We start from the raw sequence: 18590 nt of genomic DNA, 5'->3' as shown, positions 1-18590 counted from the left end.
CCTCCAACTTCCACACCCACAATACCACCATGGTCTTCTTTCTTGAGACCCCTCTCTCCACCCCTCCTTCTACAACCCTCTGCTGTACCTTCCATGTTCACCCTCCCCCTCATTGGAGGTCTTCTTCTCACAGGCACTATTACAATCATTGCCTTTCAAAAACCCCAGTTTACATCTCCTCTGCTAATCCTTTCTCAGCAGCCCTGGGAATTTAGAAGGCTGGTGCCCCTCCACTGCCCCTGGCCTCCCATGGCTTCCCTGACCCAGCAACCTAGTAAATGGGTAACCTTGTTCACTGCAGTCAAGTTTCAAAAGGACATGGTTGGATAAGCACGGGCCTTTGTTGCTTTGGGAAATAGCACATGCCTGCCCCATGTTAGAACAAGCCAGTTATAGGCAGCTTTGCCTCTGCTCTCCGCCAGGGCACAGGCAGCTGGGCTCTCTGCCTAGTGGGTTTTTTCTTTTTATTTTAGACAGACAGAGAGACAGGAACATCAGTCTGTTCCTGTATGTAGCCTGACCGGGGATGGAACCAGCAACCGATCTACCTGGCCAGGGTCCAAAAAACATTTTTTATTATTATTTTTTTTAAGAGAGACAGAGGAAAGAGAGGGGATGGGGAAGGGAAGCACTCACGTGTTGTTCCACTTAATTGTGCATTCATTGGTTGCTTCCCGTGTGTGTGTGTGTGTGTGTGTGTGTGTGCGCGCGCGCGCGCCCCAACCAGGGATGGAACCCACAAACTTTTAGGTTTGGGTGGAGGCTTTAATCCACTGACCTAACCAGCCAGGGCCTGCCTAGCATGTGTCTCCCCCCACGCTTCTCCCCCTCCCCAGAAGATATCTGGATTCTCCCCAGGCCCAGGAAATGGAAAGCTGTCAGGATGATTCTCAGAGTTACGGGACAGTGATGATAGTCTTCCATGTGCACGGTTGTGGGGAGACGAAAGGCTCTTTGTGATTATACAGGCTTGTCTCTAGAGCCCCCGGGAGTCCTCACAGGCCAACTTCTCCCAGGGCCCTGCTCATTCCAGGCTCCACCAGGGGTTGACCCGGGGGCCAGCAAGACCTGAGAGAGGCCCCGGTGGGGGAGGAGGCTGTGGGGCCCACTGGGCTCTCTGTAAGCCCCCCCCCCCGCGCCTCGCAGCCCACCCACCCCTTCCGAGCAGTGATTCACCAGACAACCACACAGCTGCCCCTAACTCCAGCTTAATTCGCTCTGTGTACTGGGAATTGAAAAAAGGCCAAGTCCCAAACAAAGACGTGGCCGCACAAGGCTTCTGGGAGGCCCGCTAGCCGAGGGAAGAGCGGGCCTGGGAGTGGAGGGGGCGCGGGCAGCGGGGCGGGGCGGGCGGCTGGCCGGCAGGAAGCGCCCGCGGGCTCCGGCGGAGCAGACTGTCCTCGCACCGACCCTCTCCCCACGGGAGGTCGGGAGCACGGCGGGACGTGCGGGAAGGGGCCGCCCCACGAGCCGCCGCTCCTCCTCTGGGTCCGCTTCCCCGGCTGCGAACCGAGCCCCGCGGCCACGGCTGGTAAGTACAGTGCGCCGAGCTCGGGAGGGCCCGCCGGGACCGAGGCGCACGGGGAGGCGGGCGACCCCGCCAGGCCGGCGGGTCGCAGAGAGGAGGCGCCTCTCTTCCCCTGCCCGGTCCCCGGAGCTGGACCGCACGGGGCCCCGCCAGGCAGGGGCAAGCTGACTTCGGATAGGAGTGGGGACAGGAAACCTGGAGACACTCAGGATGGATGCGTGTATGCACTGTTGTCTGTACAGGATCCCCATCATTTGGGTCCATAACTGTGTTCTCGGTTTCTGCACGTGGGTCTTGGGAGAGAGCCCTGGGCTTCGCAGTGACGTGTGCTGTCAGCTTGCTCCATGCATGTCAGCCCCTGTTCAGAATGTCATTCTCTTTGTCCACCCTGAATCCTAGACGCGGGCTCTTATGCCTAAGCCTGAAGTGACAGATCCAGGGTGATCCTAACTTGAAATTTTGCAGTCCTTGGCTCTGTTCCCCATGCAAAACAGAGTTTGCTAAATGCTGGCAGCTGGTGTGCCTCATGTCTGCCCAGGACTGTCCTCAGCTGTCTATGCAGTGTCAGCCAGTCCCATGGGCACAGCTGCATATTGTGGGGGCCATGGTTCTGCAGGGCCTGTCACCTGTGTTTCCCTGCCAGTTCCTGCACGTGCAGTTGATTAGTTTGGTATAGAAAGAAGGAAGGTGTGAAAGGTTCTAGCGTGTATTGTTTTCACCAGTGATATGTGCAGTTTTCATATGCATAACTAGTCTGGAAAATATAAAAGGGAGGAGGGCTCGGTCGGGTGGGCAGGAGAGCATCCAGCCGGGGTCTGAGTTGCTGAGTGTGCAGGAGTAAGAGCTACAGAGGTTTCCAGCATGTTGGCACACATGGTGAGCAGGGATGGTGTGGAGAAACGAGGCAGTTTCTGGAAAAACTCGTAAGTATACTCTAGGACAGAGAGTAAAGAGAACGAGGGTGGTATTAGGCCAGCGTTGATGGTCTGTGTTTAACTTGTGGGCAGCTGGATTTTAGTGAAAAGAATCTGCAGTTGGAGTCAGGAGACCTGAGTTTGAATCAACATTTAGTAGTGGTTTCTTGGTCAGTAGCAGTGTTCCTTGCACAGATCACTCTGGGGTTGCATTGCTTCGTGTGCAAAACTAGTAACCACTGTCTGTCTAACTCTTGAGGCTCAATTTAGCTCATGCCCGGAAAGTGCTTTGACAGCAATAAGGCTCTGAGGGCAAAGGGCGGATGCTGGACCCACAGGTGCCAACTGGAAGGTGTGGGGAACACTTGGGGTCTGGAGCTATTTGGTTTGTGGGAGCCGTCTGCAGGCTGCTTCCTGTGATATTGAGCATAATAGGAGTGTCTGCCTGTGAAGACTTTGGACTCTGAGTATATGACACACATGCAGGCCCGTGTGCTGCCATAGGTTTTGTGTGAGTACCTTTGCAGCAAAAGGGGAGCCTGCTTGAATGGCCTGTAGGTCAGAGCCTTAGAGCAGCATGATACAGGGACTCTTCCTCGAGGTGGGTCAGGAGGCTTTCTACCCACTGTTTAGCTTTTACCATCATGCCAACAATGGAAGTAGTAAGGACCATTGACCACAGTTTGCAGCCAGGGAGACAGGAGAGGAGGAAGCTTTCCCAGCAAGGTCACAGGTCAGGAATGTCAACTGCAGGGTGCTGTCTTCTGGATCACTGAGCCCCCAACCTATAACAGGCGAGGAGGGCAGGGAGAGGTGGTCAGGATTCATGACAGACAGCCGTGAACACCAGGATGTGGTTGGTGGTTTGTCAACCCTTGGATGTCACCTGTCCCTCGGACTTCATTGACCATAGTAGCTATTTGGTAAACACTGCGAAAGAAAAGAGCCCTGGCAGGAATCCTGGAAACCCTGGGTAAGTCCTAAGTCCCAGCTCAGCTTCCTACTGGCTCTGTGACCTGGGCCAAGTCATTTCACTTCCTTGGGTCTGCTTCCTCACTGGTCAGAATCAAGAATACCTTTCCAGGTGGTCCCGCTGTCAGCTCATGTTTCACTTCCTCAGAGAGGCCCTTTCTGATCACCACATAAAGTAGCCACCTCCTGGCCCGATCACCCACCTCGCCCTGATCTAACTCCTTCACAGACCATCTGGACTTCTGTCTGCCCCCTAGGACCACACAGTGAGCTTCGGGAGAGTGGGCTCTCCCGTGTCCTGTGACCTGCTGGCCACCAGCACACAGAACACAGTAGGTGCTTTAGAAAAGTTGTGTTAGTGAGTCTGTGAATAACTTAATACAAGGGAATGGCCGCATGTTTTTCATGCAGTCTGAGGGAGGAGCTCCTGGAGCAGGGGTCCAGAACCTTTTTGGCTGAGAGAGCCATGAACGCCACATATTTTAAAATGTAATTCCATGAGAGCCAAACAACGACCCGTGTACCTTATGCATTATCCAATAAAAATTTGGTGTTGTCCCGGAGGACAGCTGTGATTGGCTCCAGCCACCTGCAACCATGAACATGAGCTGTAGGAAATGAATGGATTGTAATACATGAGAATGTTTCATATATATAATATATATATATTATATATATATATATATATATACTTTTTTTTTTACAAGGACAGAGAGAGAGTCAGATGGAGGGATAGATAGGGACAGACAGACAGGAACAGAGAGAGATGAGAAGCATCAATCAGTTTTTCATGGCGACACCTTAGTTGTTCATTGATTGTTTTCTCATATGTGCCATGACCGCGGGCCTTCAGCAGACCAAGTAACCCCTTGTTCGAGCCAATGACCTTGGGTCCAAGCTGGTGGGCTTTTTGCTCAAGCCAGATGAGCCTGCGCTCAAGCTGGCAACCTCAAGGTCTGGAACCTGGGTCCTCTGCATCCCAGTCCGAGGCTCTATCCACTGCACCACCACCTGGTCAGGCGAATGTTTTATATTTTTAACGTTATTATTTTTTCTGTTAAAGATTTGTCTGCGAGCCAGATGCAGCCATCAAAAGAGACACATCTGGCTCGCGAGCCATAGGTTCCCGACCCCTGTCCTAGAGCATCTGAGGGAGGAGCAAGCCCCAGACTCCAGCCAGGGTCCCTTGTGCCTAAGTCCCTTGTGCTAACAGTTTAGGGTTAATCTGAGTTATGGTAGGATTTCCTTTGAAGAAAATGACCTCCCACTACAAACTAAAAAACCATTATATCAGAGGACTCATAGGGGCTTTGAACTCTAAGTTGAAGTAATAGTGCACAGTTGGCCGGCAAGGAGGGCCAAAGGCAGTGATTCAGACACTGGAGTGGTTATCCCACAGAGCCTTTCTGCTTGGCAATGGAATTCATTGTGTGTGTGTGTGTGTGTGTGTGTGTGTGTGTGTGTGTGTGTTTTAACTGGTTTAATTTCCTGGGGTTTTGGTCAGGGTTAATGTGAAAGTTATTTTGCACACAATACAGCAATGTGGGGCATGTAGAAGCCTCTGGAGCCCGTGTGCAAGGAGTTTGGGACCAGAGTTCACTTGATATCCGCAAGGTGGCCAAACCACACGCTCGCAGGCTAGAGCAGCTTGTGTAGGGTGACTGTGTCTGTCATCGTCCTCCTCTGGTGTGTTCCCAGGCAAACTGCCCCGATGTGCCTCCTGCACAGGAGATGTCTGCTCAGCATCATTTTTCCTGAGTCGTTGGCAGTAGAGAAGGGCTCTTCTCTCTGAGCGATTTCTGGGGACAGCAACGTGATGGCTCACCCTGACCCGTATTTATAGCAGCCACATCAGCTCCATGTCAAGCGTGTCTCATGTTGTCCCTTCCCATAGCAGTATGTCTCCTGTGTCCAGCACTGTGCCTGGGTTTTAGGCACAGAATATGTATTTATCACCAACTTTACTAACCCCCATGGGAGTTAGTATATCCCATGTATACTATAATATAGCTATATGATAAATATTATTTATTATTTTTATATATAATATTCTATATTTATTTAAATTTTTAAAAAATTATTATTAAGTGAAAGACAGGGAGGCAGAGAGACAGATTCCCCTATGCACCCTGACCAGGATCCACCCGGCAAGCCTACTAAAGGGCAATGCTCTGCCCATCTAGGGCCATTGCTCCATTGCTTGGCAATCGAGCTATTTTAGTGCCTGAGGTAAGGCTATGGTGCCATCCTCAGTGCCCAGGGTCAACTTGCTCAAATGAGCCATGGCTGCAGGAGAAGGAGGGAGGGAGAGAGAGAGAGAGAGAGAGAGAGAGTGTTAAGGAGAGGGGAAAAGGGTAGAGAAGCAGATGGTTGCTTCTCCTGTTTGCCCTGAACGGGAATCGAACCTGGGACTTCCACATACCAGGCCAATGTTCTACCACTGAGCCAACCGACCCAGGCCTATAATATTCTTACTGCTCACAAAAATTAGGGGATATTTGAAAAATGAATATGAAGCAATAAAATATCCCCTAATTTTTGTGAGCAGTATATGTTAATAGTATACCCACAGTGTAGAAGGAGGTCTGGCTGTTTAGTTGTTTAGTTGGTTGGTTGAGGAGAGGACTTTGGAAAGAAGTGCAGGGAAGAGACATGACTGCAGATAAGAATCCTCGTGACTTCCTTTAGACCACTGACTTGGCTCCTTGTACTTGCTCCTGCTTTGGCTGACTCGTGTGGGTTCCCAGGTTCATAGAGTATATACTGACAAGACAGCATACCACAGAGCAGGCAGAGTTGGGGGCTCAGGCTTTAGTAGACACAGATTCACCACTTGCCTGCTATGACCTTGACTCTTCAGGCCTGAAAGACACATAAAGGCCTGGTCCCTGACCTCCAAGCTTCTAGCTGCTGGGGAGATTAAACTCACTCCCAAGAAGAGATGGGAAAAAGCTGAGTGCACACTTCAGCGCTCACCACAGCCACAGGGGAGCTCAGAGACAGCAGGAAGCCGAGTTCCAGCCCAGGACAGAGCCCAGCTCTGGGCCAGACAGGCCAGTGTGGAGCCCCAGCTCTGCCCCTTCCTCCTGTGTGACCTTGAGTGTGTTACGGGACCTCACTGAGCCTCAGTTTCCTCATCCTGAAAACCGGGGAGATGCTCTCTAACTCCTAGCCTGGTGTACAGATGCCTGAGTCAAGCCTGGAAAGGTCAACTTAGTAGAGGGTACTGGACACAGAAACATCTGATGCCAACAGGGAACAGTTAGGAAGAGGGCTCATGATGAGAAAGGGCCTTGCCTGGTGGTAACTGCTGTATAATTGTGTCTAAAACAGGTCTGCCACCTGACCTATGGTGGCGCAGTGGGTAAAAGCGTTGACCTGGAACGCTGAGGTCACCGGTTCGAAACCCCAGGCTTGCCTGGTCAAGGCACATATGGGAGTTGATGCTTCCTGCTCCTCCCTCTGTTCTTTCTCTTTCCTCTCTCTGTCTCTTTCTCTCTCTGTGTCTCCTCTCTCTAAAAAAAAAAAATGAATAAATAAAATGTTAAAAAAAATAAATTGTCATAAATAAAAGAATTATTAAAACAGGTCTCCCCTGTGAGCAGCCAGGGGGGTGTGGTCTCTTGCTGCTGACGCCCTGGCCAGCCCAGCACCCATTCTCTCCTTGGAGCGCTTTCCCAGCCCACAGCTTTGAAGAGAGGCAGCTCCTTCCTCTGTTTGCACTGCCCGTGGACACGCATGTGGCCCTTCTGAAAGGCTTCAGGAGCTTCACCGTAAAATTCCACAAATTCAACCACTAAGAATGTCACAGGGGTTCAAAATGTTAAGGGCAATTGCTCTGCCGGTTCCCTGGTCCATTCCAAAGTAGCTCACAGATCCTCCTTGATGGCAGAGGGGGTGACCCGCAGTGGATCTCAGCTTGTCCTGACATACAGAGTCTTCTTTCTTCACACAGACTTCCTGTTTTGAAAGAGTTTTGTCAGCCAAACTTTAATATAAGTGGAAATTTGTTTCTCCAGCTGAAAAAAAATCCATCAAAGACCGTGTAACTAATAGTGATTTCACTGTTCACTGTCCGCTTTCTGCATTATAGCGTTTATATGTTGTGAACGGAATTCTGTGCTCACTGGGCATCATGAACACTAGATAAGTGAGGCCACAAGGAACAGGGACACACACCTGTGTGCCTCCCCTCTGCTCACGTGCGCGCAGGCCATCTGCCCAGCATTAGACCTCCCAGGGCCTCTCAGCGCGGGCACGTGCAGCCCCCCAGGCTGCCGGCCCACAAAGCCAGCAAGGCCTCAACTCTGGGCCTCAGGTTTTAGTCACATGTTTGGACAGCAGCCCAGTTAGGGCAGAACAATTCCTTCAAACGGGTGGGCCATTTGAGTGTCCTCGGGTTCCATTACCCACGTCCGTCCTTGGAAGACAGAGGCTTCCATTTCCTTAGCCATGTCTACCCTTCTGCTTTAAATCATGTATATATTTTTTTAGAAGTCAGCTTTGGTCATTTCACTAACAGGTTCTAGAGTATTTAAAAGGCTCAAGAGAAAAAGGACAAAGGACAGGAGTAGAGGTGGGTATTGTTCATTTTCTGAGGTTTGGAACAGATTGAAAAACAGAAAGCTTGAAGTTCTTAGTCCTATTCAAAGAGCCTCGCAGCCTCTCTGGCCGTGGCCCTTTGTCCAGAGAGGGTGGGCTGGGAAGGGGTGCCCCTTGGGTTGGAGAGAAGAGAAACCAGGGGAAGGGCGATGTGGAAGGGCCGTGTGACTCCACATTTTGGGGTGATGTTTGCACACACAGAGACTTAGGGAAGCCAGGACTTCCAGAAGAAATAAATTTCTCTTTGGGGAGAGAGGGTGAGACAGGAAGTTAGGATGAGAAGTACTGGGTGAGAATGCAATAATCAGAAGACAATTGACGCTTTCTGATTACACTGAGCAGATAGCTAAGGACTTTTAATTCCTCAAGTTCCGAGCAAATACTAGGAAAACAAGAATAGTAAGTCCTCAGTAGATTTGAAGTGAAACGACTCATAACGAAATCAGTTTTACTAGGCTGATTGTTATAAATAAGAAGTTCCTACTGCATCTCATTGACTTTATAGAAACATTGAAGGAAACAATGTTATTTGAGTATCTGCTGTTCTAGTACCTTGAACTAGACAAGGAGAGTGGGAAAAAGCCCCTCATCTTTTTTTAATGCATAAAGGAAAGCTGTTAAACGAAGCAGTTACAGACAACAGAGGAGCCACACTCACATTGTACGATTAATTCCTCTAAATCATCTACATTCTACCATGGTTTTAATTTATTGAATAATGCTAATTGTAAATAGGTATTTTTATTATTAAATTAGATGCTTTATGACTGGCAATTCTCCAGGGGTTCACAAACTGTTCTTCTATGACTTGCAAGCTAATATTACATATTTAAAAGGTTGAAACAATCCAAGAACATAGACTATGCGGCAGAGACCATATGGGCAGCAAGCCTGAAATATTTGCTAACTGGGCCTTTATGAAAAGAGTGTGCTAAGCCCTAACCCATCCCGGGTCAGCCTGTGATTATCGATCAGGACAGCTCAGCAACCCCAAGGCACTGAACAGGGCGTGGTGGTTAGAGGGAAGCCCGCCTCGGACCCAGGGTCTCTCTCTCCTGCTGTTCTCTGAGAGCCTGATTGAATTCACCTGGGTGCAGCCAAGGCTCCCTCAGGGGTTCCGGTGCAGCTGAAGTTGAAAAGGGCTGCCCTACATTTAGCAGGAATTCTCTAAGTGAGGTCCTTCGGAGTCAGACAGCCTCCCGCTGGTTAGAAGTGCAGATCTTAGACCCCATCCCCGTCTGTCTGCTAACTCACAAACTCCAGTGGGACGGGTGAGGGTAAGGGGGCCAGTGTCTATGTTTTAACCAACACTCCAGGGATTCTTATGCACCTCAAGGATGAGCACACTACTCAAAGGCTTGGCCTTTCAAACCTAAAGCTGCCCATTCCTGGCAGACTTCATGGTGGGCTGGGAGGAGGGAGCAGGAGGAAAGGGGGGAGCTGGCCAGGGGACCACAGAGGCCTGCCAGCTTCATTGTTATTTTACACTAGGCCGAGGCCCTGGGAGGTGAAATGAGCCACAAGAGCCAGAACCCGGACTAGAATAACCCCACCAACACCAGTAATGACCTCTTCTCTGATAAAATTATAATGATTTTAGCTTTGGGCTCTGCTTTGCATTACTACGTATTTGTTTGTCTTTAGTGTATTAACTTATAGAAGAAGTCTCTTGGTTAGTACAGGTTTAAGTACAATTTCTGAACTATCTTGAAGTAATGAAAGTAAACATGCGTGCCTGGAGAGCAGGAATGCTGTGCTGCTGACCTTCACCTCATGACTGATAGACAGATTCCGTTCTCCCAACACTGCCCCTCCCTCCAGAAAGGGCAGGTGCCACAGGGTACGTTGTCCCGGTTGCCCGGCCTCCAACAACATAGCATGTGTGGCATTTATAAGAATTTAATAGGATTTATGACTGACTGATGGCCTACTATGTGCTGGACGTTCTGTAAGGTTTCAACATACATTATCTCCTATAATCGTCACAACCCTATGAAATCAGTGCTATCACCCCCATTTTATGGTTGTGAATGTTGTGGCAAAGAGAGATTAAAGACCTTCTCCAAATCCCACAGTTAATAAATAGCAGTGCTGAGATTCAAACCCAGGGAGGTCTGACCTCAAAAGCAGTGGGGGTGGGGGTGGGGAGGCGTGCTCACAATCAGGCATGACCTGGCATTTCAATGAATTGAAACTGGTTGAGCTTGTGGGTTTGTAAAGCAAATTGTCCTCGGCTCTCCCAGGTCTTGCCCAGTGTCCTGTGTGTCCTGTGTGGCAGGGTGTGAGCCACACCATCCAAAGGTTGGATTGCTGTGTGCCTTCTTAGAAACAATTCAAGAACCTGAGCACCAGAGGCACACCAGGCAACCAGAGATAAAGATGCCATCTGAGTCGTCAAGAGTACAGTTGTTACCCACAGAGCTGGTTGGGAATTTAGGTTCTTCCTTTCTTATTTTGGAAACTAGCAGCCAAAGTGGTGTATATTAGATATTATCATCACCACCAATAACGAGGCATCCTTTTTTAGAGCTTTTCATGTCTCCAAAGCACCTTAGGCACCTCCCGATGTCCTGGTACTGTTGGCCTTGGTGACAACCAGAGGCAGTGGGAGTTCAGAAATCATGACTGTTGGGCCTGACCTGTGGTGGCGCAGTGGATAGAGTGTCAGCCTGGGACGCTGAGGTTGCCAGTTTGAAACCCAGGGCTTGCCGGGTCAAGGCACATATAAGAGGCAACTACTAACAGTTAATGGTTCCTGCTCCCCTACCCCCACCTTTCTCTCTCTCTCTCCCCTCTCTCCATAATCAATAAATGAAATCTTATCGTGACTGTTGGCAGCACTGTGAGTCTGTAGTGCCCCCAAACCCAGAGCACCGGGCTGAGAACCAGAGATGTGGGTTCAAGTCATAGCTCTTCTCAACCTTGCTTTGTGAAAATAAGCAAAGGACATTCTTCCTCTGGGTCCCTGGCCAACATATGGGAGTGGACTGACTTCAAAGGTTGCTTCTCTTTCTTTAAGTCCTGGGACATACAGATGGCTCCCAAACCTTGAGAACTGTAGTAGTGATGATCATGCTGGTGATGTAATTAGTGCATGGTTAGGGAGCCAATGTAGGCAGCATCTAGAATGTTCTGATGCCAAGACTAGTGCTATAACATCCTTTCTGTATAACTCATGAAACTAAAGTTACTTCTTTTTTTTTAGGGAGAATTAGGGTAACAGCAGAGAGGTTATTGGTTAGTTGCCATGTGAGTGCAGTATTTCTTTGCTCAGAAAGGTCAACTATCTTTAAAAAGACAATTATCCGTGTGTTTGACTCTCCTGCAGGGAGAAGATTCTACTACTTTCCAAGGTGGTTTCTAAGTCCCTAGAAAATATGTTTTCACAGACCAGAGATGAAGACATGTGGTTTATTTATCAGGGAGCTTAGCAGCTTCCAAACTCTCTTCAATAAATGACATCACCTCCTGGGCCTAAGACCTAACAGATTCACATCCAAGTCCCAAAGTGAAAATTGGAATTTAAATTTGAATGCATGAGTGTTCTCTCCCTCACCCTCACACACATGCACAGATCTGTAGCCCACGTGCTATGTGGTAAAAGCAAGTTGAACCAGAGGTCTGCACACCCAGATACTTGGCTTCCAGCCTCCACTCTGCCTCTGCTGGCCTGCCTGGCCCATGGCATGGCCCTTCTCTTGGGAGCTGATAATCTGGGCTTTGTCTGTACCTGTCCAAAAAGGAGCCTGAATCTTTTCATGGGGGATGTGGGGGGGTTTCATAAATTCCTTTGGGCATCTGCTAACACCTATAGAGCCCCAGCACATAAGTGGTAACATTTTTCATACAATTTCAGGGGCCCCCAAATTATAAACCCTTCAAAGAATTTATAAGCCGCAGCATCCTGCTCTAGAGACAAGACAGGCACTATGTTGAAAGCAAATGAGAAATGTACAAATCCTCCTCTGTGGGAAAGGAGGTGAGTTTTTGTGTCATTCAGGCATTTCTTTTTTCACTTCCTGCTGCCTGAAGGGATTATCTGCCTTTTGAGTCCCAGAGAGAAGGTGAATGTACTCAAGCAGGAACTAATGTGCATCACCCTGAAGGCTTCTGCGGGGGGCAGGGGAAGCCTTCCCCCATGGGGGGGGGGGCAGGGGAGGGCCTTCTCCCGAATGCTCCTCTCCACCAGCCTGGCTGGTCCCTGCCATGTCCTGTGATGGAGCCTGCTGCCGGGCTGGGCTGCTGGGCTGCTGGGTGGGGAGTGGGCTGCATGGTCAACCAGCATTTACTGGCCCTCACAGTCACTTTCTCGGGGTCCTTGCCCTCTTATGTTAGATGACCCACCCAAAGTCAAACAGGCAGTAAGGGTGACAATCTTCTCCCCATATATGTTCACTCCCAGCTTCCTTCCCTCCTCTTCCCCCCTCCCCCTCCTCCCTCCCCCTCCTGCCTACGCTCAGAACTGCATCAGCTGCCCTGCCCTGCGAGGGCCTCTTCCCCGAAGCTGCTGGGTGTCCTGTGTGTGCTCCAGATGGCTTCATCTCCCAAGCAGCTCTTTCTCATGTTAGGCCTGGAGGAGTTTGTTTGCAGCTGGGATCCCACCCTGCGGGGGAGGGCAGTGGTGGTGTTCTGTATCTGAGGACCTGGGGCCCTGTGTCAAGTTGGCTGGTGAGTCCTTGTTGACTCTGAGAGCTGAGATCATTGTTGCTTTGGGGTCAGGAGTGCTCCCACATCCTCTAGACCGCTTTGAGAAGCCATGTCTTATGTCCTTGCCCTTCTTGCATGGACACAACAGTGACAGCACACCCTGGCCCCTAAGGACAGATGGCCCAGGGCCCCAGCTCCAGCCTGAGTCCTGCATCCAAGCCTGGGAGTCCTCCGGGACCCTGAGTGTCTCCTGCCTCTCTCTGGCTCACGGGGGGCTGTGGGTGTTGAGAACATTCCCCTCCTCTCTCAGGGTTATGGTCACCTAGCTTCTCTGGCCTTCTGTAACTTCTGCAAGGCACTAGCATGCAGATGTTGGCTGGACTACCCATGGTGGATGGCAGAGTGACAGGAAGACCTGCTTCAGGAGCTTCCACCCTAACTCTGTGCGAGAGGGGGTTGGAGCAGAAGCGACTGGATGGGGTGTCGCTGACGGGTGCCTGCTCTGGGCCCTGGGGTAGTGAGCAGCCTTTTCCGCCTTGCTGAAGTCACGTGGACTCAGACTGCAAAGTCCAGGTGCAGCTTCCAAAGGCAGCCCAGATTTCCCTGGCTGGGCACAGGGTCCGGAAAGCCGTTGTCCACAGTGTGAGTCCAGGCACACTGGAAGCTGCCCTGGGAGGAAGGTGGCCGCCGGGACCAGTCCTCACGCTGCCGTGTTCCCGGGGCCCTGGTGAGGGCTCAGAGCAGGGCCCAGCTGTGCCAGAAGCCTCCCAGGCAGAAGTTCTCATCATGAACTAGGAGCTGGGCACTAATGAGAGAAGCCTGAGGCAATGACAGAGCCTGGGAGGCGGCCCAGCTTCCCGCGCTGGCCTGGCAGGAGCCACACTGGGAGGTGTTCCTAGGAGGCAGGACCAGGAGCCTGGGCAGGACGGTTTGCCGACTGCTCCAAAGCCAGGGGGGCTCCCGTGGGGCAGCACAGGGCGGGTGGGGTGGGTTTTATGTCAGACAAGCTGTGTGTCTTTGAATATGTTTTCTCATCTGTGCCGTGGCGATCCCAAGAGTACCTACCTCTTAGTTATTGTGAGAGCTAAAGCCTGGAGAGGACAGAAATAGCAAACCACGTGCCAGCGTGGCAAGGGCCCCTGCCATTCCCCGGTGGGCAGGGGGTGGCTGTGCCCACTTGCCCAGGGCAGATGCCATATTCACAACAATGAGTAGGGCTGTGAAGGGCCATCTGGAGGTTCCTCAATGAGTTAAATATAGAGTTATCATAGGGCCCAGCAATTCCCCTCCTAGGTATTACCCGAAGGAATTGAAAATATGTGTCCAAAAACGACTCCTGCATGAATGTTCACAGCAGCTCTATTCACAGTAACCGAAAGGTGGAAACAACACAGATGTCCATCCACAGGTGAATGGATAAGCAAAAGGTGGTATACCCATGCTGTGGTCTATTAGCTATAAAAAGGAATGCAGTCCCAATAAATGACAAACTGTGAATGAACCTAGAACATATCATGCTAAGTGAGAGAAGCCAGACACAGAAAACTACATATTATATGATTCCACTGACATTAATTATTCAGGGTACAAGGTTTCCATCTGGGGTGATGAGAAAGTTCTGGTACGAGATAGCAGTGATGGTTGTACAATATTGTAATTGCACCACATGTGAATGTGCCACCAAATTATACACTTTAAGATGGTTACAAGGGTAAATTTTATATATGTGCATTTTACCACAATAAAAAAAAAAAAGAAAGATTGGGGTGAGGTTGGGGCAGGGTTAGGGTCCACAGGAGCTGAGCCATCTATATATTAAATGAAGGGCTTCTCAGGTGATCTGTGAGGTCACTTTCAATTCTAAAAATATCTTATGGGTCTATGATATCGATCCCTGCAACTGCACCCTGCCCCTGCCCCCCTCCCTGGCTCATCTTGACCAGGGACAAAGGCAGGTGACAATATGCAGTTGAAATGAAACAGCTGATGTCTGCATGTTGGTCTCTGCCAGCACTGGGTTTCTCTGTGGTTCCAGCTCTAGGGTGAGTGTGGAGGGAGACGGTGATCAAGTGAGCGGGGCTAGCACACCCCTTTAACTAGAGAAGCTACTTTTTATCTGTTTTGTATAACAGTCTACATAAACATTTATTTGAAAGAATGTACCAGTAGAACATCACTTTCTCATTGTACCGATAGGTAAACTAGGATGAGGCTCCGAGAGGGGCAGTGCCGTGCCTAGGCTGCTGGCAAGTGGAGGGGGAAATCCTGAGTCCGATGCCCTGACACTGGGCTTCTGCCTGTCCCTCTGTCTGCTGACGCCTCTGTGAATACCACACCACGCTTACTGGTGGGCTTGGTCAGCATCACGTCGGCCTCCCTCTTTCCTTGGGAATCAGGGGAAGGGCAGACCGCCCTCAGTGCTCGTCCCTCTCCTGGGCTCCAGGAACACCCACTCTCCCCAGCAGAGCCCCCTGGTGCCAAGTGCCAGCCTTGGGTGACTACCAAGCAGCGCCCACCTGGACGGGGCCTTGCACACGTGTCTTCATGTGGGTGATGAAAAGAACAGCTCTTCCTTGGTAGAAATCATAGATCCATTCACTCAAGAAAATCAGGGAAATTATAATACAGCTCCATCTCTGAGTGTGGGAAAATAATAGACTGCATTCTTCTCTATAATGATGCTGGTTTCAGCAGGAGCAGGAAGTATATTAGGCAATGCATTTTTTAAAAGATGTTTTTGAGATCCAGTTTGTCAGAAGTAAAATGCTATACTCTTAGCTACTGGTTAGGTGGTCATGTGCCTAGCTACAACTTCATTATGATACAAGAATGGTAGAATAACTTTTGGTAGACCACTAGTAGTCTTGGCCACCTTATGAACCAAACCCAAGTTAAGTTTTTTTTTTTAACATTTTTTAAAATTCATTTTAGCGAGGAGAGAGAGTGAGACAGAGAGGGGGGGGGAGGAGCAGGAAGCATCAACTCTTATATGTGCCTTGACCAGACAAGTGCAAGGTTTTGAACCAGCAACCTCAGCATTCTAGGTCGATGCTTTATCCACTGCGCCACCACAGGTCAGCCAAGTAAGTTTTAATACACCTCCCATCCTCTAGAAAAGTGGGGAGGATATTTACCTACAAATTGCAATTAAGGCTTATATGTATTGTATATAAAAATAATCCATGGGTGACCCTGGCCAGTTGGCTCAGCCGCAGAGCGTGTGTGGAAATCCCAGGTTTGATTCCTGGCCAGGGCACACAGGAGAAGCGCCCATCTGCTTCTCCAGCCTTCCCCTCTCCTTTCTCTCTATCTCTCTATCTCTCTCTTCCCCTCCTGCAGCCAAGGCTTCATTGGAGTAAAGTTGGCCTGGGCGCTGAGGATGGCTGCATGGCCTCTGCCTCAGGCACTAGAATGGCTCTGGTTGCAGCAGAGCAACACCCCAGATGGGCAGAGCATTGCCCCCTGGTGGGCATGCCGGGTGGATCCTGGTCAGGCACATGTGGGAGTCTGTCTGCCCCCCCCCCGCTTCTCACTTCAGAAAAATACCAAATATATATATATATTATCATATATATATATTTGGTATTTTTCATATATATATGATAATAATATATATATTATCATAATAATTTATCATATATATATATGATAATAATAATCCATGGGTGTTTTCTGTTTATTTTGTTGTTGTTTTGTTTTTGGTCAAGTGTACCAGCCCCCAAATGTTTATCCACCCTCACTGGGTTTGGACAGCCCAACCCTTAAATACCTTAACTGCTCATCTACTGTGTATTGTGCTACCCAGTCCCTGCTTGACAACTTCCAATAAAAGTCAGAATTTCACCCAGCCCACCTCATCCGAAGAAAGGCACCCAAGCTCAGCAGGGAGAATGGTGGTAAGGGCTCTGGTTTTCTGGAAAAGAGAAGAAAAATAAGTAGCTTATTAAGTCAGCAGCTGTGCACACCTGCATAGACTGTGCCCTGCACAATTCTGGGAGCAGCTGTGCGCACCTGCATAGACTGTGCCCTGCACAATTCTGGGAGCAGCTGTGCGCACCTGCATAGACTGTGCCCTGCACAATTCTGGGAGCAGCTGTGCGCACCTGCATAGACTGTGCCCTACACAATTCTGGGAGCAGCTGTGCGCACCTGCATAGACTGTGCCCTGCACAATTCTGGGAGCAGCTGTGCGCACCTGCATAGACTGTGCCCTACACAATTCTGGGAGCAGCTGTGCGCACCTGCATAGACTGTGCCCTGCACAATTCTGGGAGCAGCTGTGCGCACCTGCATAGACTGTGCCCTGCACAATTCTGGGAGCAGCTGTGCGCACCTGCATAGACTGTGCCCTGCACAATTCTGGGAGCAGCTGTGCGCACCTGCATAGACTGTGCCCTGCACAATTCTGGGAGCAGCTGTGCGCACCTGCATAGACTGTGCCCTGCACTGTTCCAGGCGTAGCTACCACAGGGACTCTGATGTATGCAGCGCCCCCTGGAGCTGAGCATGTGGCCACCCTGTCTGTCTCATCCCCACTTGCCACCCTCTGCTGAATCCCAACATCCTGGGCTCTGGGGCCTTGCTGCTCGCACTGCTCCTTGCCTTCCAGATCCTGAGCTCTCCCTGAATGGGCACCTCTGAAACCTCTATCCTTGCCATGAGAGGTTCCTCAGCAGGCATCTCAGTGCTCCGAGGATTGACCCTAGACACGAAAATCAACTCTAGATCAAAATGACTTCTCTCCTCCAATCCTGCTAAAAGACAAACTGGTGAGGCATTGACTAGGACGACCACCTTGTGGATCTGCCAGAGGAGCCCACCTCCTTATGTAGGAAATAGAGATGAAGGCATCTGCCTCACTGAGTCATTGAGACAATTAAATGAGAGGTCTGGGCCTGATGAGGGGTCCCACCCCCTTTCACTAGCTGAGGCTGCAGGGTGCTGGGGTGTCCGACTGCCAGCCAGAGAGTCTGGGAGGGGCACTGGGGCCAGAGGTGGTTCCTCAGGGCCCTCAAACACCTGTCTCCACGAGTTGGAAATCACAGGTTTCTAAAATAGAGGCAATGACCTGCCTCCCTCGGATCAGACGTTCTCTTAATCAGTGAATGACTTTCAGATCCAGTGCGCGCACACACATTCCATCTCTCCCAGCTCCACAGCCCGAGATGCTGAGCATCTGCAGGAGGCAAGGAGGCCATTTGTGTCCCTCAGTGCTGAGGTCCCACTGGGATGGGCTCGGGAGCTCCAGGCTCTCTCAGCCTCTGCTGAGAGCTGTCTTTAAGGGCTGAGCAAGGGTGAGGAAAAGAGGGTGTAGGGCTGAGAGAAGGGGCAGGTGCATGCTCGCTGTCCATGCCTGTCAAAGTGGACTCCTCCAGGAAGCACCTGACTGTGCCCCAGGGCTTTCCTGCCAGTAGAACTGTCCCGTCCCCCTTTGGGCCTCATTCCATCGATTTCTGAAAGGATTTTCTACATCGATGTACCATAGATATAGTCCATGTTTCTCACCTGAGGCTGGAATTGAAAGATGAAGGAAATGAGAGGATGAGGCAGAGAGGACAGAGGAAGTTCTGGAGAGAAAAAAGATGAGAGGAGCTTCCTGGGCCGACTTGTGCAAGACTTCCTGGGAGGTCCTGGTGGTGGAATTGCCGACACCTGTGCTAAAGTATCATGCAGAGCTGTCCTCCGCGTTGCCCAAGTCCAGGCTGCAGAAGTTATGTTTTGCTTCTCTCCTTTTTACCACCTTTGACTTGGGAGTCCTGGGGACTGTGTGAGAAATATTTGCATAATTCTTAAAAGAGTGCAGGTGCTTCCACATGGCTCGTTAGTGCCTATATTTGTCCATTCACTCAGCACCTGGCACCCATGCACCTGCCATAGTTGTTCAGGATATAGAACTGAGCTCGTATTTTAGCAAATAATGTAGTTCA

At 50.3% G+C, this 18590-nt stretch overlaps 1 protein-coding gene across 2 annotated transcripts in view; it reads left to right on the top strand.

The window, feature by feature from the left end:
• The first annotated feature begins 1332 nt into the window (after window positions 1-1332).
• Window positions 1333-18590, top strand: part of TSPAN11 (tetraspanin 11) — a 78602-nt gene continuing 61344 nt past the window's right edge. For both annotated transcript variants that reach the window (XM_066257709.1, XM_066257708.1), the window contains exon 1: window positions 1333-1531. The gene's annotated coding sequence lies outside the window, so the exon portion shown is untranslated. The remainder of the gene's footprint in view (window positions 1532-18590) is intronic.

This window comes from Saccopteryx bilineata, chromosome 2, assembly GCF_036850765.1.
Source record: "Saccopteryx bilineata isolate mSacBil1 chromosome 2, mSacBil1_pri_phased_curated, whole genome shotgun sequence".
In the NCBI taxonomy this organism is placed as follows: Eukaryota; Metazoa; Chordata; class Mammalia; order Chiroptera; family Emballonuridae; genus Saccopteryx; species Saccopteryx bilineata.
Note: the sequence above shows the minus strand (reverse complement) of the source record. Positions and strands in the feature narration are given on the sequence as shown.